This window comes from Adiantum capillus-veneris, chromosome 19, assembly GCF_014529385.1.
Source record: "Adiantum capillus-veneris isolate H3 chromosome 19, ASM1452938v2, whole genome shotgun sequence".
In the NCBI taxonomy this organism is placed as follows: domain Eukaryota; kingdom Viridiplantae; phylum Streptophyta; class Polypodiopsida; order Polypodiales; family Pteridaceae; genus Adiantum; species Adiantum capillus-veneris.
In genome coordinates this window covers 28,429,753-28,446,072 of record NC_140949.1, presented here as the reverse complement: position 1 = coordinate 28,446,072, position 16,320 = coordinate 28,429,753, and positions in this window count along the sequence as shown.

Genomic DNA, 16,320 nt, shown 5'->3' with positions numbered 1-16,320 from the left:
CATCAACATCTTCTGGATCATTGTCTTCTCTTCTCTTAAGCATTTTGATCCTTTTTCCTGCAATGGGAATCTTTACTTTTGTACCATCTAGTTCAGACAAGCTGTAAGTAGCATTTTCATGCACATGCTTTACAACATACGGTCCAAACCATCTTTTTGAAAAGTTACGCATGACTATGTGTTGCTACTATCATATACTAAAACCCAGTCACCTTTTTCAATTGCTTTGCTCCTGAGCCGATGTCGCTTATCAAAGTAGTCCTTGTTTTTCAGCCTTGCATTTTTGAGTCGTTCTTTTGTAGCCTTAATGTCTCCAGGTCTTCTCTCTAGTTGCCTTATACGCAATGCAAGGAGATCTTACCTGCTAAGCCCCTCTTGCCAAGGTAGTGCATTCCATGTGGGAATCGTATCTTCAATCGGCATCACTGGCTTTTGACCATACATTATCTCCACAGGCATGTAGCCAGTTACTGAGCTATGTGTTGTACGATCAGTCCATAAAGCATATGGTAAAAGTTTTGGCCATTCACCAACTCTTCCTTCGCAAGCCTTAGCCAAAGCTTTGATGATAGGAGGATGCCCTCTTTCACTCTTTCCATTGCCTTCAGGGTTGTAAGCTGTAGTAAGAGAAAGCTTGATTCCTAATCTAGAAAAGAAATCCCTTGCTTCTTCAGCATCCAGTTCACCTCTATCTGCAGTGATCTTTCCCACAAAACCATAACGGTAAATCACCTCATCAAGAAGGAATTTGCACACAGCTTCCGTGGTTTTAGCTCTTAATGCTCTTCCTTCAACCTGACCAGTTAGGTCCTCTCGTGAAAGAACCAAGTACCTCATTTGCCAGAGTCCTAAAGGCATTGTGACTAGATCCACAACCCATTTATAGTGCATGGCTAGTGGATATGTAGGGTGCAATCCATCACGATGTCGGACATTTGAATACATTTGACAAGTTACACATGACTCTACAAATTGAGATACATCTTTATACATACCCTTCCACCAGTATTTTTCTTTCAACTTGGAGAAGGTTTCCCACACACCCCTGTGTCCAGCCCATGGACTCTCATGAAACTCTTGCATAAGCTTAACTTGAGTTTCTTTTTTACATATAACCCATTGTGGTGTAGCACCCTTTTGTTTAGGATGCTTCCACAAGTAACCATCCCTCAAAAAGTACCCATATGCTTTCTTGCGTATCCTCCTGAATTCTTGTTCAGACCAATCATCGTGTTTTGATAGAGTACTCAAGTAGCCTCCAACAAGAAGCCAATCACCTTCATAAAGATCTTTCAAGAACAATTCAAGTGAGTTATTCATGCAGACATTGTTACCTTTGAGATGAGAGATAGAATAGAACTTTGTTTCTACATCATCTCCCTCGTCAATCATTAGTAACTCATCTTCATACCTTGCCCTTGATAGCATATCTGCCACTGTATTGTCTTTACCTGCAATATGCTTAAACTCAGGATTTAAGGACTTAATGTATGCAATCCACCGCAACATAGCAATTTCTAGTGTTGAGCAGCTTGTAATCATCCCAAGAAGTGGTAGACAGTCTGTTTCTACAACCACACATGCACCAATTAGGTACTCTTTCCCATTTTTCAAGGCTGTAACCATACCCCATAGCTCTCTCTTTATTTGTGGATAGTCTCTTTGGCGAGAACTTAGTACCTTTGCTCCAAATCTTACCATATACCTGCGTCCTTCTTCGTCACCTTGCCCTATTGCCCATCCAATCCCTGTAGGACTGGTGTCTACTATCACAATTACTGGCCTTTGACACTCATAGTCTACCTTTCTCAAAGTTGGTGCTGACTGGAGCAACTCCTTTAGCTTTTTCATGGATTTTACATGTGCTTCTGTCCATTTAAACTTGATTCTTTCTAAGCAACTGATAAAGAGGATCAGCTACATGTGCATAATGTGGAATCCAAATAGCATAGAAGACACATGCTCCCAGAAACCTTCTAGCCTCAGTGATGCTAGTGTATGTTTCTTTCATTCTTTGGATGACATCTACCTTTCCTGGACAAGGTTTCCTACCGTATGGCCCGCACATGTGCTCCACAATGAGCACTTCATTGACACCAAACATAGACTTTTTCCCTGACAATGTAAGATTCAGTTCTTCCAACCTAGACAAAATTTTATCACAATCATTTATGTGATTTACCACAAACCTGCGACATCCCTTGAGATCCAAAGCTTCATCTTTGTCACTTTCTTCACATCCTTTGATAGGCAAATCATCAATGAAAGGCATTGTGATTTGAGAAATAAAGTCACGTAAGACCTTATTCATCCCATTCATCATATGTGCAACCGAGTTGGTTGCTCCCTGTGGCAAGGTACACATCCTTACCAAACCCAAAGGTGTCCTCATGGTTGTCAAGTCTCTGCTTTTGATTGCAAGCTAAAATTGATCATACCCTAAATAGAGATCCCCCATTGAGTAGATTGCCCTCCCTGCAAACGCCTCTGCAAACTCATCCACAATTGGACCTGTACCTACATTTCTAATTGTCACCTTGTTCATTGGTTGCATATCTTGGATGAAGAGCAGAGAACCATCCTTCTTTGGAACTGTGAACCACCTGTTTGAGTATGGAGCATTAGAAGGCTCCAAGATTCCCATTTTGATTTTCTCATTCAGTAGCTCTACTAACTTTGGCAAATGAGCCTTTGGAACCGGAATAGGCCGCAGATTCCAAGGCACATGAGGTATTATGAAAATTACCTAGGAGCTACAATAGAAGGATCAACGCATCCTATCTCATGTGGCTCAAATGCAAAAACCTTACCAAGCTTTGAAAGCATTTCTTTGAAGCACTTTGTCTCCTCCCATGTTAGAAACTCCTCGCTACCAATCTGCAACCCTTGGAAAGACTCTTTTGTGAAGGTATGCCCAATCTTTTTAGGATTCCTCAAACTTGGTTGTAAAGAAGCCCGGTCAATCTTTTTCCTATTGTTGGGTGGTAAGGGTGAAGCTACTGGTTTCACCTTCTTTGCTACACTCTTGTATTTAGTTTCAACATGGACTTCTGGACCAACTGTTTGGTTTTCTTTAAAGGCTTCTATTACTTGATACATTTCCATAGAGCAAAATTACACAACTTCATTTTCAAGATGCAAACTAGACCCCATTATAGCATCAAGCTCACCCATAGTATCTACAAAAGAAACTTGTTCACACAAACCCAAAACATTTTTAATAGGCTCTAGCAACCCACTCTTTTTCATGCCTATTTGTACATTATGCACATATTGCCTCTCACATCTCTTCAAATCTTCAAGTTTTGTAAAACATACTGATCCATTCCTTGTTACCAAGAAGCTCGTTGAAAAAGTTTCACCTATTTTTGGATCAGGCGAGACCCTTTTTCTTTCTTTACCTCTGCAATCCGCTTTACAATGGTACTTGGCCAAAACCCATCATTTCTCTATGATCATGAAACTCTTTGCTCACCTTTGGTAGAGGACGTTCTCTGAGGTTGTCACGATTTCTTTCATGGTTTACACAAACTGTGAGAAATTAGACATCTCGTTTACCATCTTTGCTACATATCCTAGCATATGCTGAACCATCATCCATTACCTTTGTTTCCATTTGAACTGCCACAATGTGGGGCTGTCCAAGGATGTGATGATATGAAGATGTATCCTGTACAAAGAAGTTTTGGTCAATCTTTACATCACCTATTGTCACCTTCACACCTGGACATGCTGCATACAATTCACCGGATGAATTGTTTGCCACTTTTACCATCCAACCATGATCTGTGTCCATCGGCCATTTGCACTAATTGTAGAGACTCTTTGACATTATGTCTATTTTTGAACCATGGTCAATCAAGGCAACAAATGGCTCTTCAAGATCACCTACCTTGACCAAAGTTTCTGTAGTAGCCCTTGCCTAGTGACTTCGTGAATAGTAGCTCCTAGGAATAGCTTCAACTTCTTCATCATCATTTGAGAAATGCACTTGCTTCACTCTTTCTCTAGATTGGTAGCATCCTACCATAGCTCCATCATCCTCCTTATTTTGCAACTGCATCCCTTGTGTCTTCAAGGTTTCTCCGTCAACCTATAGACGAGCAACCTTAGCAAGAGTTTGCCTCTTTCTCTTGATGATGTCAATGATCTCCTCGTGGAATTCACGCTTTGCAATGCCAATAACTTCTCCCAAAGTAAACTCAATCTTGCTATTCAAGATCCTTTCCTCTAAGACTTTCTTTAAATCTGTAGCAACTTCAATATCAGATTGTAGTTTATAAGTTGGGCCTTTTGTATTACCTTTTGTTGGCTCTTTATTCTTTCCTGTTGTAGACTCCTCCATGAGTACTTCAGGTGGAGATGCTCCTGTGTCGAGGGTGTTTGAGAAGGCATTGAGTCGCTTCTTCCCCCACTTCTAGAAGCTCTTTTTGATGGTCCTTCATCATCATTCTCACGTCTGCGCTTCTCTTCTACAATAGCCTCATTTTGTTGGCATTTTGTAATGTAGGCATGCACTGACAATGAGTCCACTGGATCATTCCATCCTGTTTCTAGACGTATGCAATCACCTGCTTCATGTAGAATCTCTTTTGTAAGCTTTCCCTTTTTATCTAATTGCATGACATTTGGCCAAATTTGACCATGATGGTCACTCACCTCTTCATCTCACTAAGATGCTCAATTTTTACTCCATAAGTAGCTGCCTCAACTGAAGAGGTGGCATGCTTAGTTTCCATATCTTCAACTAAGGTTTGCATTCCCCCCTTCCCAAAGTTAGTTCTCAAGGGTAGACCTGTCTCTCTTAAGTGGATTTTACCATCCTTAAAAAAGACAACTTCTTTTGACAAAGCATCACTAAAATCATCACAATACCTTCTTACATGATTTGTACTATCACACCAAATACATCTATTAACAAACCCTTCTTTGGGCTGTTGTCTTTTCCTTGAAAGTGGCCCTGACGGTTGGCCTTTTTCTTCAAGATTTGCAAGCTTCACCTTCAAGTCACGCATTCCCTTCACAAGCTCATCTAGCATGGACTCATCAAACTTCGCAGCGATAAAAGTAGGCTTTACCATTTTGTCAAGAGTTGAGGTGGAAGGACTTGTAGTGTTTACTACCATCTTGTCCCTTCTTCTTTGTCGTTTGGCAAGCAGTGAGACAGCACCTTCAACCTCATTCCAGTCGGTCTTTAGTCCTTGCTCAGCATCTTTATCTTCAAGAAGAAGCTCCAAATTTTCTTGAAACTCTTTACCTGCAGCTTGTAAGAAAAGATCTGTCTTCTCTGCATCTAGTGTGGCCCTTTCTATCTTGGTGAGTTGTGCATAGCGCCGCTCAAATTCCCTAAGTAGCTCTATTATTGATAGTCCTTGCTTTGGCTTGACTACCAATTCTAAGAATGTCCTTTTGGTCACTCTCTTAAAGTCCTCCATGAAATATTCCTCATTTAAAGCTACTTTGAGTTCTTCCCAATTTCTCTCATGCCCATCTTTAATTCCCCTAACATATTCTTTAATTTTTGGAGCAACAACTAGCTCAAATCTTTGAATCATCTCACCTTCTGACATGCGATGCAACTCTATCTCCTTCACATACTCCTGTAAGTACTTGGTTACATCTTTGCCATTGAACTGATCCATTCTATTAACGACTGCTTGTATGGCCTTCGTTGCTAAAATCTCCCTTCTTTCAGTGGCATGTTGTTGTTGCATGAACATTGCAAATGCTTGAAACATTTGAATTGTTGTTGGGTCAAAATGCATACCCTGTTGCTCAACATGATCACCCGTGGTTACCCACAAACTCTCACCTTGACAGTTTCGCGTCAGGTTCACCAAAAATATATCAAGAAATTTGCGGTCTAGCCAAGAAAGCACCGAGCTTATGGCTGTGAGAGTTTGTGAGAGAACTAAAAAAAAAAACTATATGAAGGAGTTAAACCATAGATGCCATGAAGACTAAGGTTTGGAAGGAAGTGAAATCAAAGAAGCCTCACTCTTTCTCTCTTGCACTCACGCACACAAAGAAAGAACACAAAACAGAATGTCAAAACAGCATAAAGATGAAAACATCAAGGCTATGGTTATATCTTATCATGGGTAATATGAAAGGGTTAATAGATGAGTTAATGGCATTCAATCTTGGCTGACCAAATAGGCTACGAATTGTTCTTTGGAATTGTAGTTTTATGCTTACCATAATATATATATTTTGTCTAGTGATTGGGATTAATTGTGTGTACAGATCCTCTTGGTTCATAGCAAGATAACTACGCTTACGTCAAAAGAAAAGTTATAGTCTATGAGAGGTAGTATAATGGGATCCGGTGATAGAAGTATTTCATTGAGCCTTTCAGGGCCAAAGAGAAACACTATACGTTGTTGAAGTATTTCATTGAACCTTTGAGGGCCAAAGAGAAACACTATACGTTGTTGAAAGTGTATTTTACGGCTAATCCATACGTTAATTCTAATAGATCGTACATAGTGAAAGCGATAAAAATTATCAGCATGTGGATTATTTATCTAGGATAACTCTAGTATGTGAAAAATGTAGATATGAGAGAAGAGAAGGGAACAGAAGAGAAGAGAGTTTCCCTCCCAATCCCTATTCTTGATCGTAGGCAATAAGGATACTGCGGGGAGAGATGTACCTGTAGCAAGGAGAACCTAAAATTTGTAGAGAGGATGAATTACTAAGAGAGAGAGAGATAGGTTTGGTTAAGGAGACGAGATTATATATATATATATATATATATATATGTTGGATTAGAGATGAAAAAGAAAATAATAAGAAATCAAGAAAACATCAATGTAGAACACATCTTACTTGAGAAACCCTTTGGCACCATTATTGATGGAGAGAGAAGAAGAGGGAAGAATTCAACTTTGACTGGTACGCCAAGTCCAAGACCTTCTTTGATTAGAGTTGATCTTCCAAGGATTGCGTGCAAGAATGACTAGTCTTCCTCTAGGAGAAAGTGTAGGCGTAGGCTTCTGTTAATGGTTATGGCATTACTACTCACTCCCTCATGAATTCATCTCATCAATGGCTTGAATGCTTGAGTGGTTCTCAAGGAAGAAGAGGTCCCATTTTATAGGTGAAGGGAACCCCCAAGGGTTTACACAAGAAGAGAAGAGCCAGTGTGAACACAAACTGAAAAAGTTGGAAATGAGCTGTCCCTGCATGATGTGGGAAAACTGGGGTCCAGTAGTTTCATCATATCTCTTCAACCGTGGCTCCAAATAAAAAAGTAAAAATATGAACAAAAAATTCCGCTCATTAGCTACGACTTTCATTTTAAAATCGTTTTCCAATTCGGATTGGAACATTGTGTAAAAAAATCATCAAAATAGGGTCCATTTCTGGCAGCAAAAATCTTCCTGTCGTCCCCTTAGCCTAGACTTTCATTTGATTCCAAAGGACACCTCATGCCATATGAAAGCATGACATTGATCCTTGACAAAGTTTTGTAATCATGCTTTCAATAATGCATTAAAGAGGCGGAGCTATTGACACTTTTCCCATAGTATTTTCTGATGGTAAAGTAAGAATAGGTTACCCTTGAGATAAATAATATGATGAGATAGAAAGCATATTATTATACTTAAATATGTATATGTACATTATAGGAAATATAACTATGTATATAAAAAGTTACAAGATAACTCTTGTAGCATGAGTTTCCACTATGTACGTGTCACAACACAACGCGTAGCATGTTTTTTTGGCCCGTTTGACCCCAGACTTGTTCCACAGGTCCCCCTTGATGCCAGTAACCCAATGGTATGCTTAAATCTTGGTTTGGATTTCAAAAGTTCCGAATTTTAGTTATTCTAGCTCTTTTCAGTCAAAAATGCTAAAGTCTGCTCAGAACCCAATTTTCTCACCCAAATGAGATGAAATTTTTCTCAGTCACTTAATATGTCATGCAGATCATGCTCATGTAGCCATCCTATGGTTTTGGTCTTAAAATAATGCCTTGGCACAATTTGGGTAGGATGTCTGGCAATTTCTGCCTATCTGGCCTTATCCTGTCAAGATATGGTCAAATTTCCACTTTCCTGTGAGAATAAGGTAAAACCTACCTTCTGAACACACTGATCAACCAAAAATTCCAAAATTTCCACCAGATTAGCTTGTAGACATCCTACGCGTAGGATGTCTCCTAGCTTAAAATTTATTTTTTTCCTGACAGAAATGCTCCTAATTCTTTGCAGCTCTATCAGAAACACCTACAGAAACTTTTGGACTTCACTTAAGCTTTCAAACACACTTTTGCGTCTTTTACAACCTTGTGATGAAACTAACAAGCAAGTATACATGCATGAAGTGCTCTAGATCCTGAATCATGATGTCCTACTTACTCTACTCCTACTAATCATGTGAAACGGTGATAATGGTGTTTTGGTTGCTTCCTGGCCTCTTCGGACTTTCAAGCTCTCCTCTCACCGCTTCTACCACTCCAACTCCTACTCATCAACTCAACTAATACCTAAAACTATCTCACTCTACCTAAATCTACCTAACTCAAAGGATCTAGGCCAGCCACACGCTCCCTAGACTCCCTCTAAGACTTAGAGAGTCCTCCACCCTCTGATCCTATCTAAATGTAACACGAGACTCTTGGCACGCCAAAGACTCCCTATCCTCAAGGACTAGTCTCGGTCACCTACCTAGGGTGTTCGTCCCCGGCAGCGGCGCCAATGTTGGACGGATACGCCGCGGCGGACGTCAGCACAATGAGAACTCACCTAACAAGATTTGTCAGCTAAATACAAAGCTCAACCCGCAGGCACGTGGAAGCAAGCATAGGGTGTCGACCTACACTCGTAGACCGACTCCTAACTAATTCCTACAGAGGTCTCTACCCAAATGTCTAAGCTACAGCCTTCAGGAGTGCATAAGAGGAAACTTCCTACAACGCTTTATAGAGACGAATATCCATCAAACAATCTCAAAACGCCACAGAAATTGAAGGAGACCCTACTAACACCAATAGGTCGCTTTCCCTAAGGTCTATGAACCAAAATCCCAACCCAAAACACCGAGTGCAAAATCACGTAGGATGTTTGTTCGAAATTTGCAGGTCATCATTTTCGAAAACTAAAGTGCCTAATGTGTAGCTCTACCATCAATGTGAACACGTGGATATGCTGTAATACAAAAACGGATAACGTATGCTCACCGAATCACCAGATGAAGTTCGTAGGTTGAGCTCGCAAAACCGGACCGTACGTGCGCAATGTAGGTATTGGCGCATAGCTCTTGTCGAGGGAAACATGTTGCACTTCTCCGCACTCGATTCCGATCATCGGTGCGTGCGTAGTGTCAAGATGAAGCTCTCACTCTCTCTCGTACATAGTACACTCACTCACAGACTTCAAACTTTTTAAAACGACAAAGGTTTTTTTCATTAAGGTCAAAAAGTGGTATAAATACCTTACAATTTCAAACCCTAAAGTTCCAATTTAATCATCTACTCAATCTAAATGTCAAAACTGGGATACAATCTGGAAACTTCTGTAAGCTCCAATATTTACAAAGGTGAAATGTCGGGTTTTCTCAATAAATGAATAATTACAAAAAATAATTATCCGCCGAGCAGTCATTTTCCGTAGGGTGTGTTCAACTTCTAACATATGCCTAGAGCTTGCTCAACATGGTTGAACCTTCGACTTTCATAGGCTATGGCGTGCCCTTCTTGGAGAAAAACAGCTCCAAGGAAATCACCACAAGCGTCACATTGGACCTCAAATGGCTTTGAGAGATCTGGTAGTGTAAACATAGGTTGAGAGATAAGCTTTTCTTTAAGATTTTTGAAAGCATTATTCTCCTTGGCAGACCATGTATACCTAATTTTTTTCTTTCTTAGGTCATGTAATGGTCTCGCAATTTGTGAGAACTTTTCTATGAATCGTCTATAGTATGCACACATACCTATAAAGCTTCTCAGTTCATGAGTCATCATTGCCTTGTTTAGGACGTAGTTCACAAGGGATGTCGTCAATAAAAACAACTTGAAATCCCTTGAGAAAATTGGATAACTCTAATTCCTTGGGATTATTTATATTTTCTTTTGCTAAAGCATTGGGTTCATTTTGTGAATCTTTAACAAAAATCATGTACACAGAATAGAGCTCTTTATTGACTGATTGAAATCTTGCGTATATACAATGGGTATGGTGTTACCCAACTCCTTAGCATCTATGTACATATCTTTTTCCCTGAACCTAAAGTAGATTTTCTTTTCAGGGAATTTATTATTGGAAGCCATGCAATCAAACCATGGTGCCCCTAGGATTACATCCTCATGCTTGAGAAGAGAGATAAAGAAGTCCTCTTTGTCCACATAGATTTGGACATGGAGCCTCAATTTCCCAATTAAGGGAGTGACTGATTTGCCCCTTGAAAGCACCATGGACGGGTAGGACATCTCCCATCTCATAGGATTGAATGCCTAGCTTGGTGGCCAACTCTGTAGATATGAAATTGTGAGTAGAACCAGGGTCAAAGAGAATAAAAGCATCATGTTCTCTTACATTTCCCCAAGCATGGCATAGAGGAGATCCTTTGTGGTGAGCTTCCTCTTCTTGGATTTTGACCAAGGTAGCTCTAGGAGGCTCGTTTCGTGTATTCTTGTGGGGGCAAGCACGATAGGCATGCCCTTGCTCCCCGCACTTGAAACAACGGTTATCTTTATGATAACGCTCAAGCTCTTCAAAAGAGAGAGTTTATTTTTGCCTTTATAAACTCCCATCTCCTTAGCTTTGTTGTTGTTGGCGTTGCTTTTAGGAGACTTTTGGACATTGTCCTTCCCCTTAGGCTCATTGTTACAGTCCTTGTTCTACGTGGACTTAAGATTTTTCTTAGCCCCTTGTTGGAAATGGATTCGTGAAGCCACCATGGTATGGTGTATGACAACAGAGATGGTGCGTGGACTTTGGGAGTTGACATACTCCACCATATCTTTAGTTAGACCCGCACAAAATTGTTGTTTTTTCTCTCCAAAACTTATCTTTTTGAAGACAGTGGCTTTGAGATGTACGTCCTAAAACTTGTCTACATATTTGTCAATAGATTCGTAGGGAGAGAGCTTCAATCTTTGCCATTCGGTGAGTACTTTGCCGTTGGCATCGGTAGCCAAAAATTATTTCATGATGGAAGCTCTTAAAGCTTTCCATGTTCGTGGAGCTTCACCATTTTCCGTAGGCTAGACCACCATTGCCTGGTGGACTTTTGAAAATGCATAGCTACATGATGTACCTTTGAGGATTTCGTGAAGCCCTTGTCTCCAAACGATGCATTGAATTGTTAAATAAAGGCCAAGACTTTGTCCGTAGCACCAAAGGTGCCATTGTAGGTAAGGAAAGAGATGTTCTTTCCTCCCTCTTTGAACTTCTTGAGCTTCGACGACCTCTTCCATGCGGCATAGGATTTCCTATGGCCTCTTCTTTTTGGTGGTTCAAAAGTTTCACCTTCGCTTTCTTCAGAAGATGAAGAATTTGAGGAAGATGGAGAAGAGGGTGACCTCTTTCTCGCCTTTTTATTGCCTTGTTCCTCCTTGTCTGCATCATCACTTTCTTCATAAGAGGAAGAGGATGAAGAAGATGGAGAATAAGGTGACCTCTTTCTCCCCTTTTTCTTCTCTTGTTTTCTGTCATCCCTCTTTGAATTATGGTTTGGAGAAGTGTGCAATGATCTTCTCCGTTTAGGGGGTGATGGAGAGTGTTTTGCCCGCAGCCTTCATGGAGCCATCTCCACTGAAGTGGCAGGAGACTCACTTCTTTCTCGCTCTTTCTGTGGGGGCTCTTGAGTTCTCCTTTGAGAAGAAGATGCGTCTTCAAGTAGTAGATATTTGAGCCCTTCGTACGGATCTCTTCTTCTTCCCAAATCGGAGAGAGGCCTCTTTTGTAAGTATCACAAGGAGGCTTCCTAGGTACTCTCTCTTCTTGGTGGGGAGTTTGGACAATCCCATGAGCACGAAGCTGCCGTTGCACTTCACTTTGGAGGGATGGATTGCCCATGGCTTGTTGAAGCCTAGAAACAAGGTAGTTAACAAGAATAGGGGCATCATTAGTAGCGTGCTTATTACCAAAATCAAAGCTATCAACATTAATTTTACTCTTTTTACTATTGTCAGCCATTCTAACAACTTTTAGGTGTAAACTTTTTTAGGTGTACTGTGGCACTTCAAGCCCTAGTTGCTACTCGTCTTTACGCCTTTAGAAAATCACTCAAGCTCCTGTACCCATGGCTCGACTATCATTAATTGCAAGGAATAGAAGAGAGGGTCTTTCAACACCAAAATAGTGTCGGCTCTTGTCTAGCTTCTAATAGCTCAATAGTGGTTAATCCCTGTAGGACTCCACTATTAAGACCATAGCTCTCAACGGTGATGCCCCGTTATCTGCACGAAGCAACACACTGCAAGGCTGAAAAATCCCTATTCTACTTACTCAATTGCAATTAATAATACTAACCATTTACAGCTAGCTTGAGGACCTCCCTTCTTGAGCAAGAAAAGGTAAACCTTGTGCTTTGATACCAATGTAACATTTAATGGCCTAGTAACTTGTGTGTAGCAGAAAATAACATAAACATAGTGAGAATTTCATTAGAATAGATTCCTAATGAGCAAAGCAAGAGTGCTTTGATGGAGAGAGCAACAAAAATCATAACACCTAGTTAGATATGCATGAACAATACTTCAAAAGAGAGAGAAATTAAGCTATTGACAAAATTTGAGTACCAAATTTACATGGAGCCAGTCCCCCCTCTGGAAGGTTTTGTTTTATAGGTTTCCCCCATCACCTTCAATAACTAGCTAGTGCAATGAAGATGGAAGCTTCAAGCACAAAGCAAACACTTTAAAATACAACATCAATTCCTCATTTGTCTCAGACCCAAGACCTCACACACCTTCGAAGATGGTGAGAGCTAGCGGGGTATGAGGATAGATTGAGAGGAAGAAGGAGTATCCTTACAAGAAAGAAGTATATCTCCTCACATAATCACTCATAAAAGCTTAGCATAGATTAATAATTAGCATGGTAGAGGAGATGAGTATGCATTGAAGCTTGGCTCTTGGTTGGATTTGCATCACAAAGCCAAGAGTTGTTGGTGTAGGCCTCCCTTGTCACAAGCTTGGAGTAGATGATCAGCTTTCCATTAAAGCTTGAGAAGGAGAGAGAGTCTTCTTTGCTTCACACATGAGCTAGTGTGAGTGTGTGTGGAATAATGCCTTCACAAATCAGGCCCCTCTCTCATCTTGGCTGACCCCTCTTGCTAATTCCTCTTGTTGGCTTCCTATTGGACCTTTCCAAACTTAGCCAATAGGAATTAAGTGGTCAAATGAAGAGCCTTCTAACAAGTGTCCCTCTTTCCCCTTTAGAGAGAGCTTAGATAAATAACTTAATTCATTTAAATCCCCATTGGACCTTTTCCCCTTCTGGCCAATAGGAATTAAGCAAGCCATTGGGCTGCTTAATTCCTATTGGACCCCTTGACAGGCTATCCAATAATTATCCAGGAGACTTAATTTCCATTGGTTCTTTTTATTTTTTTTAAAATTAATTAGACTAAATTTACTCTCGCCTAATTCTCATTGGTCCACCTCTATGGTCATCCAATAGGATTTGAATACACTTTGGGGGCAACTGAGCTAGGAACGTGACATGTGTCCACTATGGTCTTTGTGTAAAGGGGAGCCTTTGAGTGTGTGTGTGTTATCTCACCTGTTTCTCTCTCTTCCCCTACATTTAGGGCCCTCCCCCTCCCTTGTAGGGATCTAGGAAGACTTTGTGTACAATTACAAAGCATCCAATTTCCTTAAGCTTGACCATTTGGACTTACCCTTTGAAATTTGGAACCTTAGCAGTTTGGAAGTCTTAATGGGCTGAACCTTAGGTCTTTGAAGCCCATTGCTTGGACATTGATCTTCTGCAGATGGTCCCCCTTTGGATCCCTATTTTCCCTCCTTTGGATCCCTACTGTGATCGGTTTGCTAGCCTTACCAATAATCTAGCCTTTTCTCCCCTATTACTTCCCCATATTAAATGATCAGTTTAACATGAGAAAATCATTTAGGAGAATTAGATATTAGTTATTATGACAAGCTGTTAGTGAATCCAATGACATTATTTACTCATTCATGTCTTTGAATTCACTACAGAGTAGACTTTTACAAAAGGATGGCTCGAGAATCTACATTGCCCGTCGGGCACCAAAAAGTGATGTTAGGTAGAAAATGATATGCAGGGTGAGGATGGGATATCTTGATTGCTTCTTGCCAAAGTGTACATCTGAAAATTATTAGTAGCTATTGATTGGCCTCAACACTCCCCAACAAGACCTTTGCTGAGTGAGGCAGCTACATGGTCTTTGATTTTTTTGATGTGTATTGGTTGAGCCTTAATGTTAGTTGCTCCCATTGGTCTGCTTCCGATTGATGGTACAAGCGTGTGTAGGGGGTGTTGCATTCCTGTGTGGATTTTGTGTTTTTGAATTTGTTGATGTAGACATATAGAATATAAAACATCTTTAGCATCATTTTGCATGCTATGTTCGACCTGTTACACACTAATCTGATTATCTGTTTGAGTGCCTGACGCATATATATTCAATAAAGGAAGAACTGCTGGGCACTGCAAAATTTGAGTAGTTCAGCCATTATGGATGAGCATGATGTAGTCACTTGAATTCCAGCCAGGTCTTGCATCTGATGATAGGGCAAAATGTGGAGTTGACCTATAAGTGCACTGCCACAAACGAGTTGGCCATTATTTCATTCTTGTACTCATCCATGAAGGCTATCTTCCACTTTGGCCGTGTTGCTATGAATTCTTCAGTTGTCCATTCTTGGAAAGTCCCAATGTCAATAGCTTCCCTTTGAATTTGGCAGTAGTGATTAGGTTCTTTTTGTCTTCATTTGTTAGCTACTTGAGTAGGACATAGGATAATTGGGGCTCAAGAACCTCATCTTCGAGCTCTACTGGTGTAATAATCTTCAGTAGGTCGGATTTGAGAAATTGTTCCCTATAGAGGAGATTCTTGGGCATCACTTTTTGCATTGTTTTTTTGCAGTGTCTTCTAGTGATCTATCGGTAGATGAGCGTACTACATACCTTTCTTTATCATATCTTTGTCTAGCTTCCTCAACAAGTTTCTTGATGAGAGCCGCATGCTTGAGACTTGATGTGGGTGTGGTTGTTGTTGCTGTGGCATTGCCGGCTCCATTGGTAGTGCTTACTCTTCTTCTTTTCTAGGCTCTAGAGGTACAATTGAGGAGCATGCCTTGTTGGTGAGTTAAATTAGCCTCGGCTCCTCAACCGCTATAGATTTCTTCTCATTTTCTTGCTTGTGCACTTGGCGAGGGATGATAGTTGTGAGTACCGGCTGGCACACTGTCCACTTTGCTACTATCTTCAAAATCTCTATAATTTCTTCTTCTCTTTGTTTTCCACCTGTGCAAGAGGTAAGTCATCCTTCATTGGGTTTTCTTGTTCTTTTTGCAAGCGCTCAGGCGACTTATCCCCCTGAATTACCTGTTCATTTTATTATTTATTTATACTATATTATTATTTTTATTTTTGTTTTAGTTTTTTGCGTTGATCCTTCCATCATCGGGTTTTCTTGCATTTCTTTTGCAACCCCTCAAGTTGGATTTTTGTTGTGGCTATCTCTAAAAGCTTGATTTTTTCTTAGATCGTTTCTTGGGCCTCCTTGGCAGTGTAGTCAACCTTGAGATGATCTTTGACTATTCTGCCATCCAAAGCCAAGAAAACTAGCATCCAAACAAGTATGGATTCCCAACAAACACATGGAATCACCTAGAGACCAGTCGAAAGAATTCTTTCAATTATCCATTAGGGAAAGAGCCCAACTGCTACAAAAGAAATTAGATGGTGAACAATCGTTGAATTGATCATCACAATGCTTAGCATAGGAATCCTTGTCAGCGAATTCCCATAAGCACACATGCTTATGACCTCCATCTTGCACAACATAATTCTTCTATGCATATTCTATGAACGCATGCATAGGGCCGCAATACAAGGCCTCCCATTTAGTCACACTTTTGATTGCCCCTGCAATGTTCCTACAACCAAGAAACATTCATAAGGACTCACTAGTTGGAGGGGGGAGGTTGCAATATGGAACCCATTGCTAAATGAATTATACATATTATCGAGCCTTGTGTTCGACATTGCTTTAAACCTTGTTGCATTTTATTGCGATTTGATTTTTTCCAACAAATGCTAAGTAATGCTCGTAAGTACTTAGAGTGGGATCGGGTCATGTTAGGGCCAAAATAAC